Below are 19,249 nucleotides of genomic sequence, written 5' to 3'. Positions count from 1 at the left end.
TCTTAGAGGAAGTACAGAAACACGTAACTCTGGATTTGTTTTAATGTTTGAGGTGCAATAAACGACACAGCAGCTTTTTGGCATGTTAAAACTATTATGTTCTGCCTCGCACATGAGAGTAACAGCTGGCGAAATTACAGCCTCGCCTACTGATTTTAATTTAACCATATATCGAGCCCGATTGTCGATTTCAAAGGTGTGCTCTAAAATGATATTTATAAATAACTAATTATCATTATTATAAGCAAGACAATAAATGGCAAAGATATGTAGAAAATAAACGTATTTGAGATACGTTCATAACAAACGTAACGTGGGAGAAAATACGTTTCTAGAAGATATGTAGAAAATAAACGTATTTGAGATACGTTCATAACTAACGTAACGTGGGAGAAAATACGTTTCTAGCTAAACGTAATTGAGAATGCAGTTTAGTTCTGTGGGAACGTAATTTTTAGGAGACAGGGTTGCCACACAGCAGCTTTTCAAAAATCTTGAAAATCTTGGAGCTGGGCGTGTCTGACAGCTTGGGGATTTTTCAATAGAGTCTGGCTGCAGACCGCAGCAAGGAGGCGTTTCCTATAGGGGCGTTTCCTATAGGGGCGTTTCCTATAGTGAACGACGGGAGCCGGCTCTCGCCCGCGAACGAGCCGTTTTTGTGTTTTGTTTTTGCGGAGGGATCTAGATCGGCATGAAGGCACATTATGCAATGTGCAATGTGGACATTATCCCGCTTATTACACATGGCCACATTCTCAACAAAGTAACGACATGACTCCCAATAATAATTGAAATGCTTTTATGGATTTAGAAAAATATTTTATTGATTTAAAAAATAGTTGTATGTATTGATTTAAATTGACATGCATCCGCTAAGAAAAGTAGTCCGTTGTTACTGTTTGAACTAACGTAACAACGGCAGGAACTGCTTCTATAGTGTTTTTGAGGAGCTTTTTGATTACAGATTTGAAAACATCGTTGCTTGCTTTAAAATTCATTATGTCAAACCTTGAAAGATATCCCTGCCCTAATGCCAAAAGTAACTGGCAACTGAATATATGTCGCCGTAGCTATGATGTCTATTCTTTCACACACACATACGGGTTTTGGGCCGAGGGCGAGGGCGACACCGTACTTCCGGTATGCGCCATGCGCGAGGTGCAAGCAGAATATCATAGTCTATTGCCTTAATCAATATCTAGTCAACTCTAAAATACCACATATATGCATTGGCATGATAATATTATTTTGACAAGTGGGGTATTCACCTGGTGTTTCCAGAATATAGACGTAGATGCTGCCAAAATCGACGAAGGCCACTTTCGAGGGTCGTTTTTCCATACATCTGCAGGCAGTCTGTAAGGGCAATCGGACAACCCACACAGCTCTAGTTTACGCTGGTAACGACCTAGAGAACACCCCTCAAGTCCAGAGATGTAATCCGAAGACATGCAGCGATTTCTTCGGTTGTTAATTCAGAAAAAAAACCTAGTGCGCTCTGCCTGGCTACGTTAGCTAGCTGTTTACATTAGCACCTCCAGGATATTAGCACCTCCAGGAAAATGGCGGATTTATATATATATATCTATGGCGCGCGTTGCATTGTGGGTAGCTCGTGACGTCACTGTGTGTGAAAGAATGTCTGGACCGCTGCGTAAAAAGGAGGGTTTCTGACCCATTACTTCTCTTCTTACTTCTATAAGAATAAAACACGGAGGACGGAGATCTATTTTTGTCCCCCTCTTCTCCCCGCTGCAGCCTAGCAGTTGATCTCAAAGCACGCTCCCCTCTCCTGCAAGGAGACAAACTATATTTATATACTTTATATAGGTTGATACAGTAGCCCCTTTTTAAAATAGTTTGTATAGGTGTTTCCATTTGTTTTGTGTAGCGTGGTTCTACAAGCAAGTCAATGCATTAATTGGGTGGTATCAGAGAGTTACACAGGTCTGTAAATGCAATGAAAACAATTGGCCACAGCAAATAATTTATATTAAACATGTAATTTTTACTTTTGAATACTTTAGTACAAAGGATGTCTTGAATAATTCAAGTGATATGTGTACACATATACATCATTAGTCAAAACAGGGCTACATTTGATTTAATTAAAAGGTATAATATGTGGTAAACTGAAGAGCCCTTTGGGAGCCGAAAGAGCCGGCTCTTCTTGGTGAGCCAAATGATCCGGCTCAGCAAGAAGAGCCGGAATTCCCATCACTAGAACAATGACTTCTTCTGCGAGGATTTATAAAAGCAGCTGGAATCCCTTAAGTTGCTATTGGATAAAAAAAGTTAGGAAACGCCCCTATAGGAAACGCCTCCTTGCTGCGGTCTGCAGCCAGACCCATCTCGGATTTTTTGGGAGCAATGCGACCAACAACCAATCACATGAATCTCCCGCCCCCAACATACAAAGCAAAAAAAACCCGGGGATTTTATGCGAGCAATATATATATATATATATATATATATATATATATATAAACTCCCCAAAAACAGGCGAAAACCTACCAGTTTCACCCACTGTCTCTGCCACCTCCCTCCATGCCTGGTTCCTCCGGTTTGTATCCCGTTAATATTTCTGGTCGTAAAGAACCGGGTGATTTGCTACTGTAATTTCTCGTTTGGAATATGAGGAAATGAACTGCGGTCTGGCTCTCCCTGCTTACACATAGTTTGATTGGCTAGCGCTTCTACTGTCAGATTTGCATAAACGTGTTTGATTGGCTGGCGCTTCCAGCTCAGCTTCAAAAGTTGAACATTGCTCAACTTTTGAATCCTGGACATCCTGGAAATCTGAGATGGGTCTGGCTGCAGACCGCAGCAAGGAGGTGTTTCCTATAGGGGCGTTTCCTAACTTTTTTTATCCAATAGCAACTTAAGGGATTCCAGCTGCTTTTATAAATCCTCGCAGAAGAAGTCATTAGGCTTGTTTGAGACAAGCAAGACCTGCGCAGACCTGCGCAGTTGCGATCAACGTCTTGCTAGTGCGTTGCATGATGGTTAGTCATTTTGTCTGACTTGCTCTGGAGGCCCGCCCACATGAGACTTTGAAATATCGCGGGACAAAGACGCCCGCAGCCTTGAGAGCGAGGCGAGTTGGCACAGTTGCTCTCCACGAGCTGCGGAAGCGAAATGCTTGATGGGAAACGGCTCGCTGGTATCTCGAGCTGAGCGCTCATTGGTGGTTTTTACCACGTGCTGCTGATGAAACTCTCCAATTGGCTGGCAAAAGTTTGTTGTTTTGTGTCAGTTTTACGTCGCCACATCCATTCCCGTTTGTCATCATTGTTCCACAATGTTTATCATCATGAAATTAATATCTATATATTTTATACTATACTGCTTACCGTTTTCATACTTTATATATCTTAGCATATTCATACACACTGTTCATACTGCTCACAGGCTGATATCTAGTGTATTCATACCCCACTGTTTATTCATCATTCAATTCATTCTATATTTTATTCTGTAGATTGTGTACATTACTTTCCACTTCACTGCTTGTTGCACCTGAGAAGCTAAACTGAATTTCGTTCTCTCAGTACCTGTAATATGTGCAATAACAATAAAGTTGAATCTAATATTGAGCAGGAACAAATGTATTTACTTAGTACATATCTGACATTAACGATTAAACACATTTGTGCATTCTTTATAAATGCAAACCGAGTCAAGCCGACTCCGGAGGTGGCGGTATGCACCTTAAAGTTGTTTGCAATCCGCCAAAAAACCGAGAGAAGAAGAAGAAGATGAAGAAGCCGCCTCCGAGCTGTCCGACTTCAGGCGAGCTTTTTGAGACCTCCCCCGGCTGCGATCGGCTACTCTCGTCTACTTTCGAGGCGAGCCGCTGTCTCAAACAAGCCTATTTTGTCCGACTTGCTCTGGCGGCTCGCCCACATGAGACTTTGAAATCTCGCGGGACAAAGACGCCCGCAGCCTTGAGAGCAAGGCGAGGCGAGTTGGCGCAGTTGCTCTCCACGAGCTGCGGAAGCGAAATGCTTGATGGGAAACGGCTCGCTGGTATCTCGAGCTGAGCGCTCATTGGTGGTTTTTACCACGTGCTGCTGATGAAACTCTCCAATTGGCTGGCAAAAGTTTGTTGTTGTTTTGTGTCAGTTTTACGTCGCCACATCCATTCCCATTTGTCATCATTGTTCCACAATATTTATCATCATGAAATTAATATCTATATATTTTATACTATACTGCTTACCGTTTTCATACTTTATATATCTTAGCATATTCATACACACTGTTCATACTGCTCACAGGCTGATATCTAGTGTATTCATACCCCACTGTTTATTCATTATTCAATTCATTCTATATGTTATTCTGTAGATTGTGTACATTACTTTCCACTTCACTGCTTGTTGCACCTGAGAAGCTAAACTGCATTTCGTTCTCTCAGTACCTGTAATATGTGCAATAACAATAAAGTTGAATCTAATCTTGAGCAGGAACAAATATATTTACTTAGTACATATCTGACATTAACGATTAAACACATTTGTGCATTCTTTATAAATGCAAACCGAGTCAAGCCGACTCCGGAGGTGGCGCTGGCGGTACTCTCGTCTACTTTCGAGGCGAGCCGCAATGTGTCTCAAACAAGCCTATTGTTCTAGTGATGGGAATTCCGGCTCTTCTTGCTGAGCCGGATCATTTGGCTCACCAAGAAGAGCCGGCGCTTTCGGCTCCCAAAGGGCTCTTCAGTTTACCACATATTATACCTTTTAATTAAATCAAATGTAGCCCTGTTTTGACTAATGATTTATATGTGTACACATATATCACTTACATTATTCAAGACATCCTTTGTACTAAAGTATTCAAAAGTAAAAATTACATGTTTAATATAAACTATTTGCTGTGGCCAATTGTTTTCATTGCATTTACAGACCTGTGTAACTCTCTGATACCACCCAATGAATGCATTGACTTGCTTGTAGAACCACGCTACACAAAACAAATGGCAACACCAACACCTGATCTGCCGGATTTTGAAGCCCCTCTTTAGTTTTTCACCTGCAAGGCCCAGAGTAAAATGCTTTGGTGAGCATAAACTAGAGGGGAACAGGCAACACCAGTGTGATTTTGGTGACATTGTGACTTTCCTGGCCAAAATTACAGGGGGCGCTTCAAAATCCGGCACACAAACTCATTTTGCAGACCCTATCCCTCCGTAGTCGTTCAAGTAGGAGGAGAAATGCCAGCGTTCTCCTCCGGTTTACAGGCACTGTGTAAATTATATATATAGAATAATTATGATGATTTTACCACTAAAATACAGCAACACATCTTTGATTCATGTCGTTTATAACTGGGATATTACAATTATTATTAACTTTGTCTGTACAAAGTAGTCCAGGAAATATGCTCAAATCAACTGAAACTGCGAGCCGGCAGGCAAGACGCTTCTGAAACGCGCCCGGTAGGGTATGACCCTATAGGCCCTGGCTGCGGAACGCGGAATGGGGCGGGGTCGGATGTGGGCGGGGCTGGACGTCCGATGGGCGGGGTGTATGGATATCCTAATGACACAAATAGCATCATCTGCTGGACAACTACAATAAGTACAGACACAAATCTGCACTGACTAAATATAATTAATCTGCACTCGACTAAATATAATTTAAAAACTAAATATACAAACTTCATACTAATTAAATGCATGAATGTATTTAAATATGTGGTATAAAAAGTCATATATTCTATATTAGTGTATTTAAGTTCATTATTTAATATTTGTTTTAGATGATAGTGTATTTAAGTATATTATTTAATATTTGTTTTAATTGATTATTCATTTAGTCAGTTCTGTGCATACTCATATCGTCCATATATTTCAAATGATACATTGCACTGCATTTAATAGGATAGAAAAAGCATTTATTATTTACAACATTTATCATATAACAGAACAATCATTAAGATAACAGAACCGAAAAAGCAAATACAGTAAATATAAAAACCAAACCAAGTATACAAACAAAAAATCTATACAACAGTGAAAGGCTTTGCTGATGTAAACATTCAACCGCGCTCTTCAAAACAGGCATGAACCTTAAGGTTTTCTTTATCAATGCTCAAAAAACATTAAATAGTCCGACTCAAATTTCAACCTGAACATAAATGCTGTGCTGCCTGGGGATGCTTCAAGCGCTCAGAGAAAGGAGTATGAATGTAAGGTTTCCCCACTGACATAGAGAGGAGGAAAGAATGGCTGGCTCAAGTCAGCAGGAGCAATGTAACTATCACAAAAGACAACAACAGCAACAACATATGTGATGTAATCATATTTTTCACAAAACGAAGACCACACCATTGGGAAGCTTAACGTCTGTTTAATAAAAATAACAGGGAGAGGCTTGCAAAGCTCTGGGAGTTGAGACTCAGGTGCGGGGTGAGGGTCTCATTGCAGGTCTTTAGGCTCCAGAATCCCCCTGGGGTTCTGGTGCTGAAAGAGGGAGACAGGAGAAAGGGTTAGATACATCTAGCAACCAGAGGATGGGAAATTGCCGACCTATTTTAAAACGTACCTTGTGTTTTCACTCTCACTTAAGTCCCTCTCCCTTTGCATCAGCTGAGCTGCAACATAATACAGAACGGTAATAATCAACAGAATCACAAAGACATAATATGACTCTGCTAAAAACACTCACCCATAAATTACGTTTTTGTTTACTGTTTGGAAGTCTCAAATATCCACTCTAAATCCATATCGATAGCGATGTATCACAAAAATAGCTCTCTTCCTTATTATTGTGTAACGTTAACTATATTATACTAGCTTGAACTCCAAAATGGATATCCTCATTTCACCACCTCCACCCACTACAATCACACGCCCCAACTCCCTCCACCCGGATAAAAGCACGTTAAGAAGCCCCTTTTCTCTAATTCCACAACGTTGGAGGAAATAACATTAGGAGAACGGATTAATAGGCTGTTCGTGGTTAACGTGTGTTGCTAACGTTATCCGGCATTCTAGCCTAATCTAATCTGTTATCTGTAAACGTCAAATATACTGATTGAAGGGATAATCCACTAACATCCTTTAATACACATGTGTAGTTAATTTGATTCAGATGTTCTGATAATATCCGCAATATAAATCTTTAAACGTCTTCTTACCTTTAAAAGTCCATCACGAACGGTCGGGTCTATTATGCTGCAACCATAGACTGCTAGCCGCAGATCCTCTCAATAGTTTCCCGGAAGTGCTCCGCGATCCGTCATTGCTGTAAAAAACTGGTCCATTGGAGTGAACGGAGATGTCGGAACTCTTCTCTGGGCGGGGTCGGACATCCAACCCCGCCTTTTATCCGACCCCGCCCCATTCCGCGTTCCGCAGCGAGGACCTTCTCGTATGACCCGGAGGAGGCCGGACCAAAACCGCGGCGCAGCCGTTACGCGACGCAGACGGACCCGGGCCCTTTCTCATTTCATCAAATCCCCCTCCTCGACTCCTCTGTCCTCCGGTAGTGACCCGGAAATGAATTTTAGCGCGCCATGTTGAAGGACATCCCATTTCTCTAAATGCACGTCGAGGACCGAGCATCGAGGAGGCTCTCTGGAGGAGCTCTAACCGAGGATACACTGATGGGTCCTCCACGGCTCCTTCGCGGATGCATTTCCGGGAACAGAGATGTTTCAAAGAGTCGTGACGCACGGCCGGACTTATCTCAGCCAATGACAGCTCTGCATGCATCCCCTGGATATTATTTTAGAAACTGCTTTCATCGCGACGCGATGTTTACAGAGAGAACAGCTGTGAGGTCCTTGCAGAAAGCAGAGCAGTGTGTATAATATATATCGCTCAGTATAACAGGCCTACTCTCTTTATTTGCTTTAGTTTAGTAGTAGATATCTACAAACAAAGAGTCGATATTTTTCTAAAACCATTCAGTGCTTCACAATAAAATACACAACGGCTGTAGCCTGTTTTAGGAGCTGTATGTGCGTGCGTGTGTGTGCGTGTGGTACAGTGTGTAGGTGTGTGTGGTACAGTGTGTGCGTAGATGCAGCGGACAGACAGGTCTGTTGGTTTGGTGTCCTCTGCTTACTTTTAATACTTGTAAATACAACTTTTGGCCCGTAATTTATTTTCCTCATTGTAGCGACCAAAGGGGAGAGGGGGGGGATATATCCAGTCTCTGATAGTGTTACGTTATTATGAGAGTGCTCCGTTTGATTCTGAAATTGTATTTATTTATATAAATATATACACATATATATATGTGTGTGTGCGTGTCCGCATCTGTAGCCTGTTATTGTCTCATTATACCGCACTGGGAATGAATCAAAGTAAATATATAAGTCATCATGAACACATCTGTCCATCAGACAGAGGCTGCTGTGCCTCCTGTCATCATTAATGGACGTCTCTTTAAAATGACCGCTCAGAGGAGAGGAGTTCTCATTTCTCTAACCGCCTGCTGCTTCCCCTCCTCTCTCCTCGGTTCCACTCCTCGGCTCCTCCGCTCGCATCTCCTGTGGGCGGGACTAAGTATCGAGGATAGGAGTCGAGGAGGGGAGTCGAGGAGGGGAGTTCGAGAAATGAGAAAGGGCCCCGGTGGAAACTAGGGGTCACTGTTGATTTTTTGACGCTATGGAGTAGGCTTGTTTGAGACACATTGCGGCTCGCCTCGAAAGTAGACGAGAGTAGCCGATCGCAGCCGGGGGAGGTCTCAAAAAGCTCGCCTGAAGTCGGACAGCTCGGAGACGGCTTCTTCTTCTTCTTCTTCTCTCGGTTTTTTGGCGGATTGCAAACAACTTTAAGGTGCATACCGCCACCTCCGGAGTCGGCTTGACTCGGTTTGCATTTATAAAGAATGCACAAATGTGTTTAATCGTTAATGTCAGATATGTACTAAGTAAATACATTTGTTCCTGCTCAATATTAGATTAAACTTTATTGTTATTGCACATATTACAGGTACTGAGAGAACGAAATGCAGTTTAGCTTCTAACCAGGTGCAACAAGCAGTGAAGTGGAAAGTAATGTACACAATCTACAGAATAACATATAGAATTAAAACTGCGGTCACAGACGTGCACGCAGTTGTGGGCGGGCCTTCGCGTCGGAGCGCCTGTCGGGGAGGGTCGCCGGTCGTCCCGGCGTCCTGCAGGCGTGCTGGAGTCGTGGTAAATGAGCTGCGTGTGATCTGACCAGGAGGTATTAGGCTTGTGTGTTAGTGGTTCTGGCTGTGTAAGCAGGGTGTTGATTTGTGGTTGATGTTATAGTTGTTGAATGGAGGTATAGTTAAGAGTTTTTTGAGTTTTTACGGGATATATTTGGCGTGTTAAAGAAATGTGTGCAGTCCAACAATAGTTCAAGCCACTACAGGGATTTGAACCCTGTCTCATATGAGAGTCCATACCAGTGGTGTTTGCTTGTTGTGGCTGTGTGTATTGATCAAAAAGCAAACCTGCAATACAGTTGTTAATGTGATGTTGTCAATGGCACAACAATGATGTGTGAAGCTGTGTGTTGGGTAATAGTGATGTATGACTAGATATGTAGTTGGAACATATGTATTGCACTGTATTGCAGGATAAAATTGATCTGACGTAATTGGGAACAGCATGCTATGTAATGTTAAATGTCCTGTTAGCAGGGCAGTGGGGTTTGCTATAAGCATGAAAGACCTCTCCATTCCCTGTGTAGTAAGACATGTAGGTGATTAGGTGTGGTATGGGAGAGAAGAAAAAGTAAAACAGTTTGTGAACTGGAATGGAAATAGTGAAATGTTGGTGTGATTTATTTAGTGTATGTAATTAAACAGAGTGATTGGTGTTGTGTGAGAAGTGATATGTGTAGATGTGGGAATGTGGATGGATTATGCAGAGACGTTTTTGCAGAAAGTGGAACAACCTGTGGAAATGACTGTAAAGTAATGCACAGTAGGGTTGGTTACAAGTGCAAGATGACACAGAATTAGTTGGGGTTTGTTGTGAACAATGTTATGCCTGAATATGTGATGGGAATCTTGGCTCCCACACACGACTTGTGATATGGCTCTGAAAAAGCAGTTGCCATCAGCGACAATGTCGTCAGTTGAGCACGGGGCACCGAGGGCGGCATACAATCCACCGGGGGGTGCCCCATTGTCCGTGTAGTGCACCTGTAACTGATTACTCAAAGTGTGTGCCACGTCTTTGGACAACACATAGAACTGATATGCTGGCATTGTCGTTACACCAATGATTGTAACATCTTCGTTGTCCATACTGTGTGTGGCGCCTACCAGCTGAACAGGACTTGGGGCAAGTATGTCCAGATTCACTTCACAATCAGGCTTGGCAAGTATGTCTGTACACTGGCGCAGTAGGTGTTGCTGTGTGTGTACTGCATCAGCATCAATATCAGGAGGTTCTGAGGTGGGCGGCGTAGCACTGACATCAGAAGAAGTGCGGCGGCTTGAAATCATCACTGTGCTGTTCAGAGTAACTCCTGTTATCTCAAAGTTGGCTCCGAATGTGGATTGTGTGTAGCCACTGCAAAGACGAATGTGAACACATATGTCGTCCACAGTCCTGTAGCATAGCAGTAAGCTTTTTCCTGTTGAACTGGGCTTGCCTTTGACGTCACGTGCATGCGAGTCAACAACAACATACTGTCCGTCCTGATGGAATATAGCACAAGTAGTTGTTGCAACAGTGAGGAAGCATTGATTGTATGTGGCAAAGATCTTGTTAAGACTGGCCTTTAAAGGGAATGCAAGCCCAAGACGGTAGAGCTCACCGGTGTCCTTAAACAGATCTCCACTGACGGGGCTGCTGCAGTCCAACGTGTATGTGTAAGGTGGTAAAGTGACAGTGGGTGGCAAATCAGCAATCAGAAGATGTTTTGGCCGGACAGATCAGATATGCAATGGCTTCTAGCCAGGAAAGAGTACAGCTTGTTCCCAGCATTGAGAACCTCATCAAGTTGTAGTCTGTTCCAAGTCATGACCGATTTCCCCTTGTGACAAGCCATAGCGGCCAAAGACATGGCAACACATTGACGTCCTGCATGTGCACGTTATTTGGGGTGGGCTTGATGGAAATGCCCTTGAACATATCTGACATGTTCAGGGGGCGCTGTACAATGACTGGGACTCAGTACTTCAGGCACAGTGTGACTTGGCAGTAAGTGTTTGCCGTCATTTCCGTTTGGGCACCACTTGTTAAGGGGCACAAAGCACTTTGTCAATACAACACCTTTGGCTGTTGACAATGGGCGGCTGTCATTGGGAGATGTGCTACTGAAGGTCACTTCGGAAGATGTAGTGTGCACCTTATACATCTTCTGTGCTTCCATCTGAACGGAGTCCAGCACTGAACCCTTCCATGTGCAGACACATGAAAGTGTGTGTCGTATCAATGCAGCAAGAGCACGCAACTTGGCCCTTGGTTGTCCTTTAATAGGCAATGTAAACCACCTGTTACCAACTGTCGTTGGCTGGATAATAACAGAGGAAGGCAATGTAGCACATGTGCATTGAATGGATTCATGGCACTGACCTGTGTTGTGAGGAGGAACTGCTTTTCGAGTGAAGTGACTCATCTTTTGCCTCTTCAGCCTTGGCATCCTCACATATATCTGAAACGTACAGAAAAACACTGTTACACATCATGGGCAGACGTCATTGGTCATGTAACGACTGCTCATGTGTTAATTGACAATCATGTCAGTTATGTAGCATGACAGTAACTACTTCATAAGCAATATGGCATGACACGTAACATTCCGTGATGTAGAGGGTGCACAGCATATTACCTCATGATATGACCATTTGCTTGGGGACATTAAGCAACACAGATTATATAGTGTGAACGAGCAACTCAGAAATGGTGGTTGTTGGAGAGCAGATATGGTAGACTACCGTCTGAAATGTGTGACAAGGACGTTCCACAAACTTCTCAGTTCCTGATTGGCAGTAGTTTGGTAATGGATTGGCATTACCCAAGCTTGGCTGCTGACAGCTGTTATGGAAATCTAGGGCCCAACACAGCGCTGGAGAGTACAAGTCAAATGAACAATACAAATAAATGGTGAATCAAGCAAAGCTGTCTTTACTTTCACTATATTTTTATAATACTTTTCTACTTTTACTTGAAGAACATTTTGAATGCAGGACTTTTACTGTAACACTCTGGTATTTCTACTTTTACTCAAGTACAAGATCTGAGTACTTATTCCTTTACTCAAGTACAATATCTGAGTACTTCTAATTTCACTACAATATCTGAGTACTTATTCCACTTCTGGTAGTGTATTAGTCTGAATTGTAGCTACAAAATCACACAGAGCTGCATAAAAATAGAATAATATGTACACGTGTGTACAATGATTTGTAGGTAATTTTGACTACTCAAGACACCTCACTTATACATCTTCAAAGTATTGGCTTTCAGAATATTAAACTTGTTTCGGCAAATTCAGATGATAAATACAACTTTGAAGCTTGTAACGGCATAATTACAAGCAGAGAACGGACTAATGTAACGTCACAGCAAGCATAACAACAGCCGTGTGTTATGAACACATACGCAAGAATGACATCATCTGTTGCTTAGTGACTTTTTTAACATTTAGTCTTAACACAAACGTGTGAATGTGTAAGGTTTACCATTATATTCAAATGTGAACAAAAATTGACTGTCTTTGTGTACCGGAACACTGGAAAAAAAAACATTTGAGACATCTATGGCAGTAAATATGTTGCACAGGCTGGAACTTGGGAAATAATCAGATAAGAATTCCGGACGAGCGTGCATGCACAGCTGCATTTACATCGTAAATCCTGGACAAATCTCCACTCGTCAGGAGGTTTGTCTCTGATCTTTTTGACAGGAAACACTGGAATCGTTACACGGAATAATGACCCCTTGTTTAAGCAGAGAGGTAAACACTGGCCATCAACAGCTTCACGTTTCAATGGGTACGGTACGTGAACGTGGACATTAACCCTACGTCATATCTGTGAGCTGCCCAGAGTGAGTATGGCACATCTGAAAGCGCGGCAGGAAGCTCAGAGATATGAGAATTACCTTATCCTCAACCAACAGCAATGTGCGCAGAACGGCTACGTTCGTGCGCATTTTCCTTTGATACACGTCACGTGACATAGAGTACATGACATATTCTGTGTGTGTAGGTGTCTAATCAGTGACTGACTCCCAAACTTTAACGATTGGACCCAAATCCCTCCATCTATCAGTGGGGCCCCCTGGCTAGTGAAATGTGTGGACCGCCCCTGGGATTTGACACAGCTGGTTGTGTCTTGTGTGTGTGTGAGTCTTAACAGAGATAGCGCTACCCAGCGAATTCCAATACATTTTTAAATATGAGCTCATCATTCACACATTCTAACAGTAAACCTCTCATCATAGCATTTACACGGATCTTTCAACCACGTTAGCAGTACAATGCAAAATGAGAAGTTTCCACACAGCAGGTGGAAAACCACGTTGACCAGTCAAACGCAACAACTCCTGAAAATCAGGATATGTCAGCAGCCCATTGATACATCACAGTTCACCAAGAATTTTGAACCATCGTAGGAGATGGCTGTCGGACTTTAAGACCCTCATTTGTGGAAAAATGAGGTCCAAGCCGAACCGGAGAACCAGATCTCTGCCCAGTAGATGTGTTGGGCAGACAGATGATAAAATAACTGTTTTTTACTGATGTGGGAAATGGATTACTGTCAACACCATTATCTCCACTCTGAAGTGGTACAGAAACTTCTCCTTTTCATAAACCCAGCATATGAATAAATCTATCACTAAATTTGCATTCAGGCAAATCTACCCTTTTTTTTTACCACAGAATGTGTAGCCCCAGAATCAACCAAAAATGTGTGGGACATTTCTTAACGCAAACATTCACTGTCATATTTCAAATATGTACCCTTTTTAATTACAGACATGTCCTCTAATTCTTCTAATTTCTCAATAGCATGTATGATGCGTGTGTGTGTGTGTGTGTGTGTGTGTGTGTGTGTGTGTGTGTGTGTGTGTGTGTGTCACTTCCCTGGTTAGATGCTGCTTGGCATGGGGTCCGTCTCCCCCGACCGAATTCCTTCCTCCTCCACTCCCTCCCTCGACTGTTAGTTTGAAGAATTGTCTTTGTTGTGGTCCGATTTATCCGATCAAAAGTTCTTTTTCTTCTTCTCGTGTGGGCATTCAGCGAACCGATGACCCGTCTGTCCGCAGTTAAAACAGCGATTGTAGTTATTGCTCCGGCCTCGGAAACCCCCTTGTCTGCCCCGGCCATCACTTTGGGTCCAGGTGGTTGTAATAGCCTGGACCATGGTCAGCTGGCCAGGGAAAGCAGGGCATGTAGTTATTCCTTTTTGGAGGTGTTCTTTTCTGTAGAGTTCAGCTTTCTTCGCGTCTCTTTTCTTTTTCTTTCTCTTGTCATGGATCTTTTTCAGTCCTGCTTCTTCTTCTTCATTTTCTTTTCTCTGTCTCTCTTCGTCTCTGCTCCCTGTCTGTGTGTCTTGCTGCGCAGCTGCTCCAGCGGCGGCTGGTATGTTGACCTCTGGTCCAGCAGCAGCCCCTCCAGGAGCCTCCACAGCAGGTAGCAGACGGGGGGAGGAAGGGGGGAATGGGGAACTTAGGTGAGGGAGAGGGTCCCGCACGCCTGAAACCAGAGGATAGAGGGAAGCATCATGTGGTTTATATTGTGGAGGAAACACAAAACACTTTTTCTCTTCCTTTGCACTTTTATCCTCAGCCTGTATCTTTTTTATTGCCGCGGCCAATTGCCTTCTTTCACGGCACTCTGCTTCATCCTCCCAGTATTTTAAACACTTTCTATGAGTGTCCAGTTTCTCTAAGTCTTTTACTTTAATTTTACTCTTCTTCTTCATTCCATCTTCTCACTCTTGTAATTTATCCCTTAGGTTTTTGATTTTTTAATTTACTCAAAGAACCTCTCTTAGGAAATCCGAACATTTCCGTCAATATATTTAATTTAGACAGACTTTCTTCATCATATTTTGCTCGCATGACATCAACTATCGGACCCTCAGGAGGCTGTACATACCCCCTCGCCTGCTTTGCCCCCATAGCAAAGTCTTTTAAAGTGTCACCAAAACACTCCGTGTCACCAAAACACTATTAAAGTGTCACCAAAACACTCCGTGTCACCAAAACACTATTTTTCATCCGTCGATGCTAGATATGCCAAATATCTCTGTTTTCGAGCAGTCCCTCTCCTGATGTCATGGAGTTTTAATTACGTTTAACTTTAAACAATTTAGACTTTGCACATCTCACCGAGTATTGAAAGCCCTTTGAGTTCGTTGGATCTCGTGAAGTCAATCGGTTACACCCCGGTGCTGGTCCTCTCGTCTCGTACGGTTTCTGTCGAGGTAGAGGAAAATCCAAAGATCCTGGAGCGACCACCAGCGTCCGGAGTGGTTCACAATCTAACTTACAGAGATCCTGCCGACAACGCCATTTGTTATGGAAATCTAGGGCCCAAACACGGCTGGAGAGTACAAGTCAAATGAACAATACAAATAAATGGTGAATCAAGCAAAGCTGTCTTTTGGTTATTTATTTGAAGCTTCAAATACACGACAGTAAAAGTAGTCGTTGTGCAGATTGGTCCATTTCAGAATAATATATATGATATGTTTTATAATGATTGATCATGAAAGTGTTCTCAAAGCTGGTGAAGGTGCAGCTACTTTGAATGGCTTTGTATTCTGCAGAGTAGCTTGTGGATTTACTCCAGGTGGAACTAAAGTCTGATTCAACACTTGATTATATTTCACATCATTCATCCACATCTGTGAAGTAACTAAAGGTATTACATACATGTAGTGAAGGAAAAGTACACCATGTACCTATGACTTATGTTCACTTCCAACCTAAAAGGACCTCAAAAATAGTAATCAATAATGTATTGAAAAGTTATTTGCTGATTGGTTTTTATATCGGCTCAGCCAGGTTATATGGGAGGCCCAGTCTACGTACACTCTAACAACAAATGCCTTGGCTAAACAAAGAAAATCAAGGCAATAGGTTGCATCGATGGTTATTGAGTTAAGACAACTTCTATTGAAATATTGTTAAAGCAACAAAGTTATTTGGGTTAGGGGAGAAGGCTTTTCCTCTACAATCAGAGGTGTTTTCAATTACCACTCACTTAATAATTGGTAGCATAAACACACGTTTTTAAGTTGATTACTCCAAAAGTTCCAACTTGTTTTACCGTATGATTTAAATCTAATCTTAAATTGTATGTACTTAATTACCACATGTTGAACATGAACAACTATTTATAAATTAAGTTGCTCCAAATAATATTGTATCAATAGGGTTTTTCTCTTAGCTTTTTCATGTTTTTGCCTTTAAAGAAAGAAATTAATTGATTCCACAACAAAAATATTAGGCAATTCATTTTTTTTGAACTGCAGGTGTTTATTTCAACACATGATGTTTCAAAAGGAGAGACTTCATTTAGTTTGAATATTGCCTGAAGGCGGTTGACGTAATTTCCATTGTGTGCACACCTAGACCGGACTTAAAGACAGACAGGTTTTTATTGTTTGGACTTAAAAGACGTTCCTCTGACCAACGCTGACCTCATTTTGTATGTTGATGGGTCTGCCTCTCGCGACCAAGGGGGCACTAATTTATTTGTTTGTTTTTGTTTGTTGTTTTTTTTGTTGTTGTTTTTTTTTTATACATAAAATATATTAAATATAACCTCAATCTTTCTTCTAGACATGTTAAAAGCTTGCTTGAATGGGTTATAGGTTTATTTTGTTCTCTCGTCTTTGAAATATATAAGGAATGTGTTGTTTGAGTCTAGTAGAACGAGGGTATTACAATTGAGCAATTTCTACATGTATTATGTATTTATCATGTATTCTTAATACCATTACAAAATAAACATGTAATAATGTTTTAGAGGAGGACCTCAAGCTAGCAAACTCAATTTCTTGCTTTAAATCTCTTAAAAAGTAAGGGGCTTTTTCCTAACTGATGGTGTTTGTTATTGCTTTATAAATTCATGTACGTTTATGATTTTTTTTATGTTGGGTGCCATTCATTATCAACAAGAGATAAGATAAGTCAAAGAAGTACTTTATTGATGGCAGTATAAAAATACAAATGTTGTATCAAAAAGGCATGCCATTAAACAATACAAATAAAAAAATGTAAAACTGTATTGCAGCCAGCATAAATATACATGGAATTGTAAATATAAAATGAACATTTTAAAGAAAATAAATAAACAAGGAAGTACAAATGTTGCATTTAAAAATGAACTAGATACAAAATATATAATATGTACAATAACTATTAAGGTTTTTTGAAGTATCACGGAGGAGACGGGCCAGTCGGCTGCCCAGTCATGGTGCCGTTCCTGCTGGGCCCGATCCTCTCCTCCTCGTTTCCTCTTGCCTGGGTGACAATAAGATAATAATTAGCAATAAGGAAAAAACACAGGACAGGTACAGGTCACACAAGGATATAAGAATAACATGTATAAACAGAACAACAGTAAGGTGAACTAAAGAAAGTTCTGGCCCTAGATGTTTACAATGATTGTGAAAGTGAATTACATTATGTCCAGCCTGTTGATAATGAATATAAATTTATGTATATGATAGGATGTCACACACAACTGTACTAGCTGCTTACTAGCTAAGACTTTACTTGAAACAGAGCATTTCCACACAGTGGTATAGCTTATTTTAATTACTGTTGATGGATGATCCAAGGTTTAAAAAAACAAAAACACAATTCCAGTCGCTTTGCCATTTCTATTTCTTACCTAGAACCACACGCTGCGGTGTCGTGATGGCACTCGGTGTTGGTGGTTGAGTTGGTGTCGATTCTTCAGCTGGGGTCCGTTCTGGATTCGATGACGATGTGGACGGAACACTGCCATCAACCGTTGTTCGGGAATGTTCCTCCTCACGAGTCCCAATGTAATCATCTAGAACAGCAAAATGACTTGTTAATTCCACAAACTACTGCAGCACAATACTAAATAGCAACAACAACTATAGAAAAGAAAAACTGAACGTAAACAATGGCACATATGGTGTTCTAAGGCTATCTGCCTTAGCTAGCTAGCTATGTAGCTCTTCGGGGCTCCATAAAAGCATGGGTTGTCGAACATTAATGTAAGGATAAAATAGACTTCTTTGTTAGAAGTGAGCGTACCTGCAGGGACCTCCGTAAAGCCGTTGCCATTTTCCCTACATCGCAGGAAAGTCCTCTAAACTCCCGTTCGGACATCTGTGCAGAGACTCCTGGAACACTTTCACATTTCGCGTTGTTTCCGTCGAGCTCCCGCTGGATTTTATCATCCCCAATTGAGATGTAGGAACGTCGTCACCCTCCTCGGTCGAACCACGGGTGTGCTTTTCTTCGACGTTGCCATTTTTGTAGCTCCTCCGTTTACAAAATGCTGCAAGCTTGCTTCTAGATATATGCGACGCGAGGGATGATCTCTCTCTCTCTCCGGCGCGATCTTGTGACGATTCTCTCTCTGACCAATCAGCAGTCGAGTGTTGACGTCACAGCCCTGGCCTGGTCGCGTCTATCGTTATTCCAACCCAGTTTAGATTTAACCACGCCCACTTCCGCATTACGCCGAACGTAGCTCTACGCCAGGGGTGGGGAACCTCTGGCCCCGGGCCGTATACGAGCCTAAGGTCATCACGTGGTATATGTCTCCTCTGGGGTGCAGTTATGCCGGAGAGCACGGAACGTCGCTCCGGGACTTCCAAAAATTGCAGTACCCATAAGGAGCCGTACACATTAGGGATCGACCGATATGGCTTTTTCAAGGCGATACGATACCGATACCGATTATTAGTAATCAAGGATACCGATAACCGATATTTGGAACCGATATACATTTGCAGTAAATCAGAAATCTTGGTGTCAAATGTAGAATAACACAAACTCCAACACAACTTCTTGAAATGCATTTAAGCATAGCCTATATTATGTTTAATGAACTTTTAAACATCTTACAACTGGTTTCCTCTCTGTGCCCTTTTCTTTAGTGGAGCCATCTGCAATGAGTTAGAGAGACAAGAAGTGGGGCAGCAGGCTGACATGCTTAACTAACAATAATGCTTAATTTATTATATCAAACCAATGCCTGTCTGTCTAGCATAAAATCCCAATAAACTGCTAGCAACTGCAAAACACTATGCTAGCTAACGTTTTGCAAACTATTAAAAGTGAGGCTATTGCAGTAGACCTA

General features: G+C 41.9%; 1 long non-coding RNA gene across 1 annotated transcript; it reads right to left on the bottom strand.

Moving 5' to 3' along the window:
- Positions 1-6,385: 6,385 nt before the first annotated feature.
- On the bottom strand, positions 6,386-7,354 carry LOC139436086 (uncharacterized). The gene is made up of 3 exons (XR_011645298.1): positions 7,147-7,354; positions 6,552-6,600; positions 6,386-6,469 (listed from the first exon to the last, which is right to left on the bottom strand). It is a non-coding gene; the product is annotated as an uncharacterized lncRNA (long non-coding RNA).
- Between the last annotated feature and the right edge of the window lie 11,895 nt (positions 7,355-19,249).

Source organism: Pseudochaenichthys georgianus, chromosome 22, assembly GCF_902827115.2.
Source record: "Pseudochaenichthys georgianus chromosome 22, fPseGeo1.2, whole genome shotgun sequence".
Taxonomy (NCBI): domain Eukaryota; kingdom Metazoa; phylum Chordata; class Actinopteri; order Perciformes; family Channichthyidae; genus Pseudochaenichthys; species Pseudochaenichthys georgianus.
Note: the sequence above shows the minus strand (reverse complement) of the source record. Positions and strands in the feature narration are given on the sequence as shown.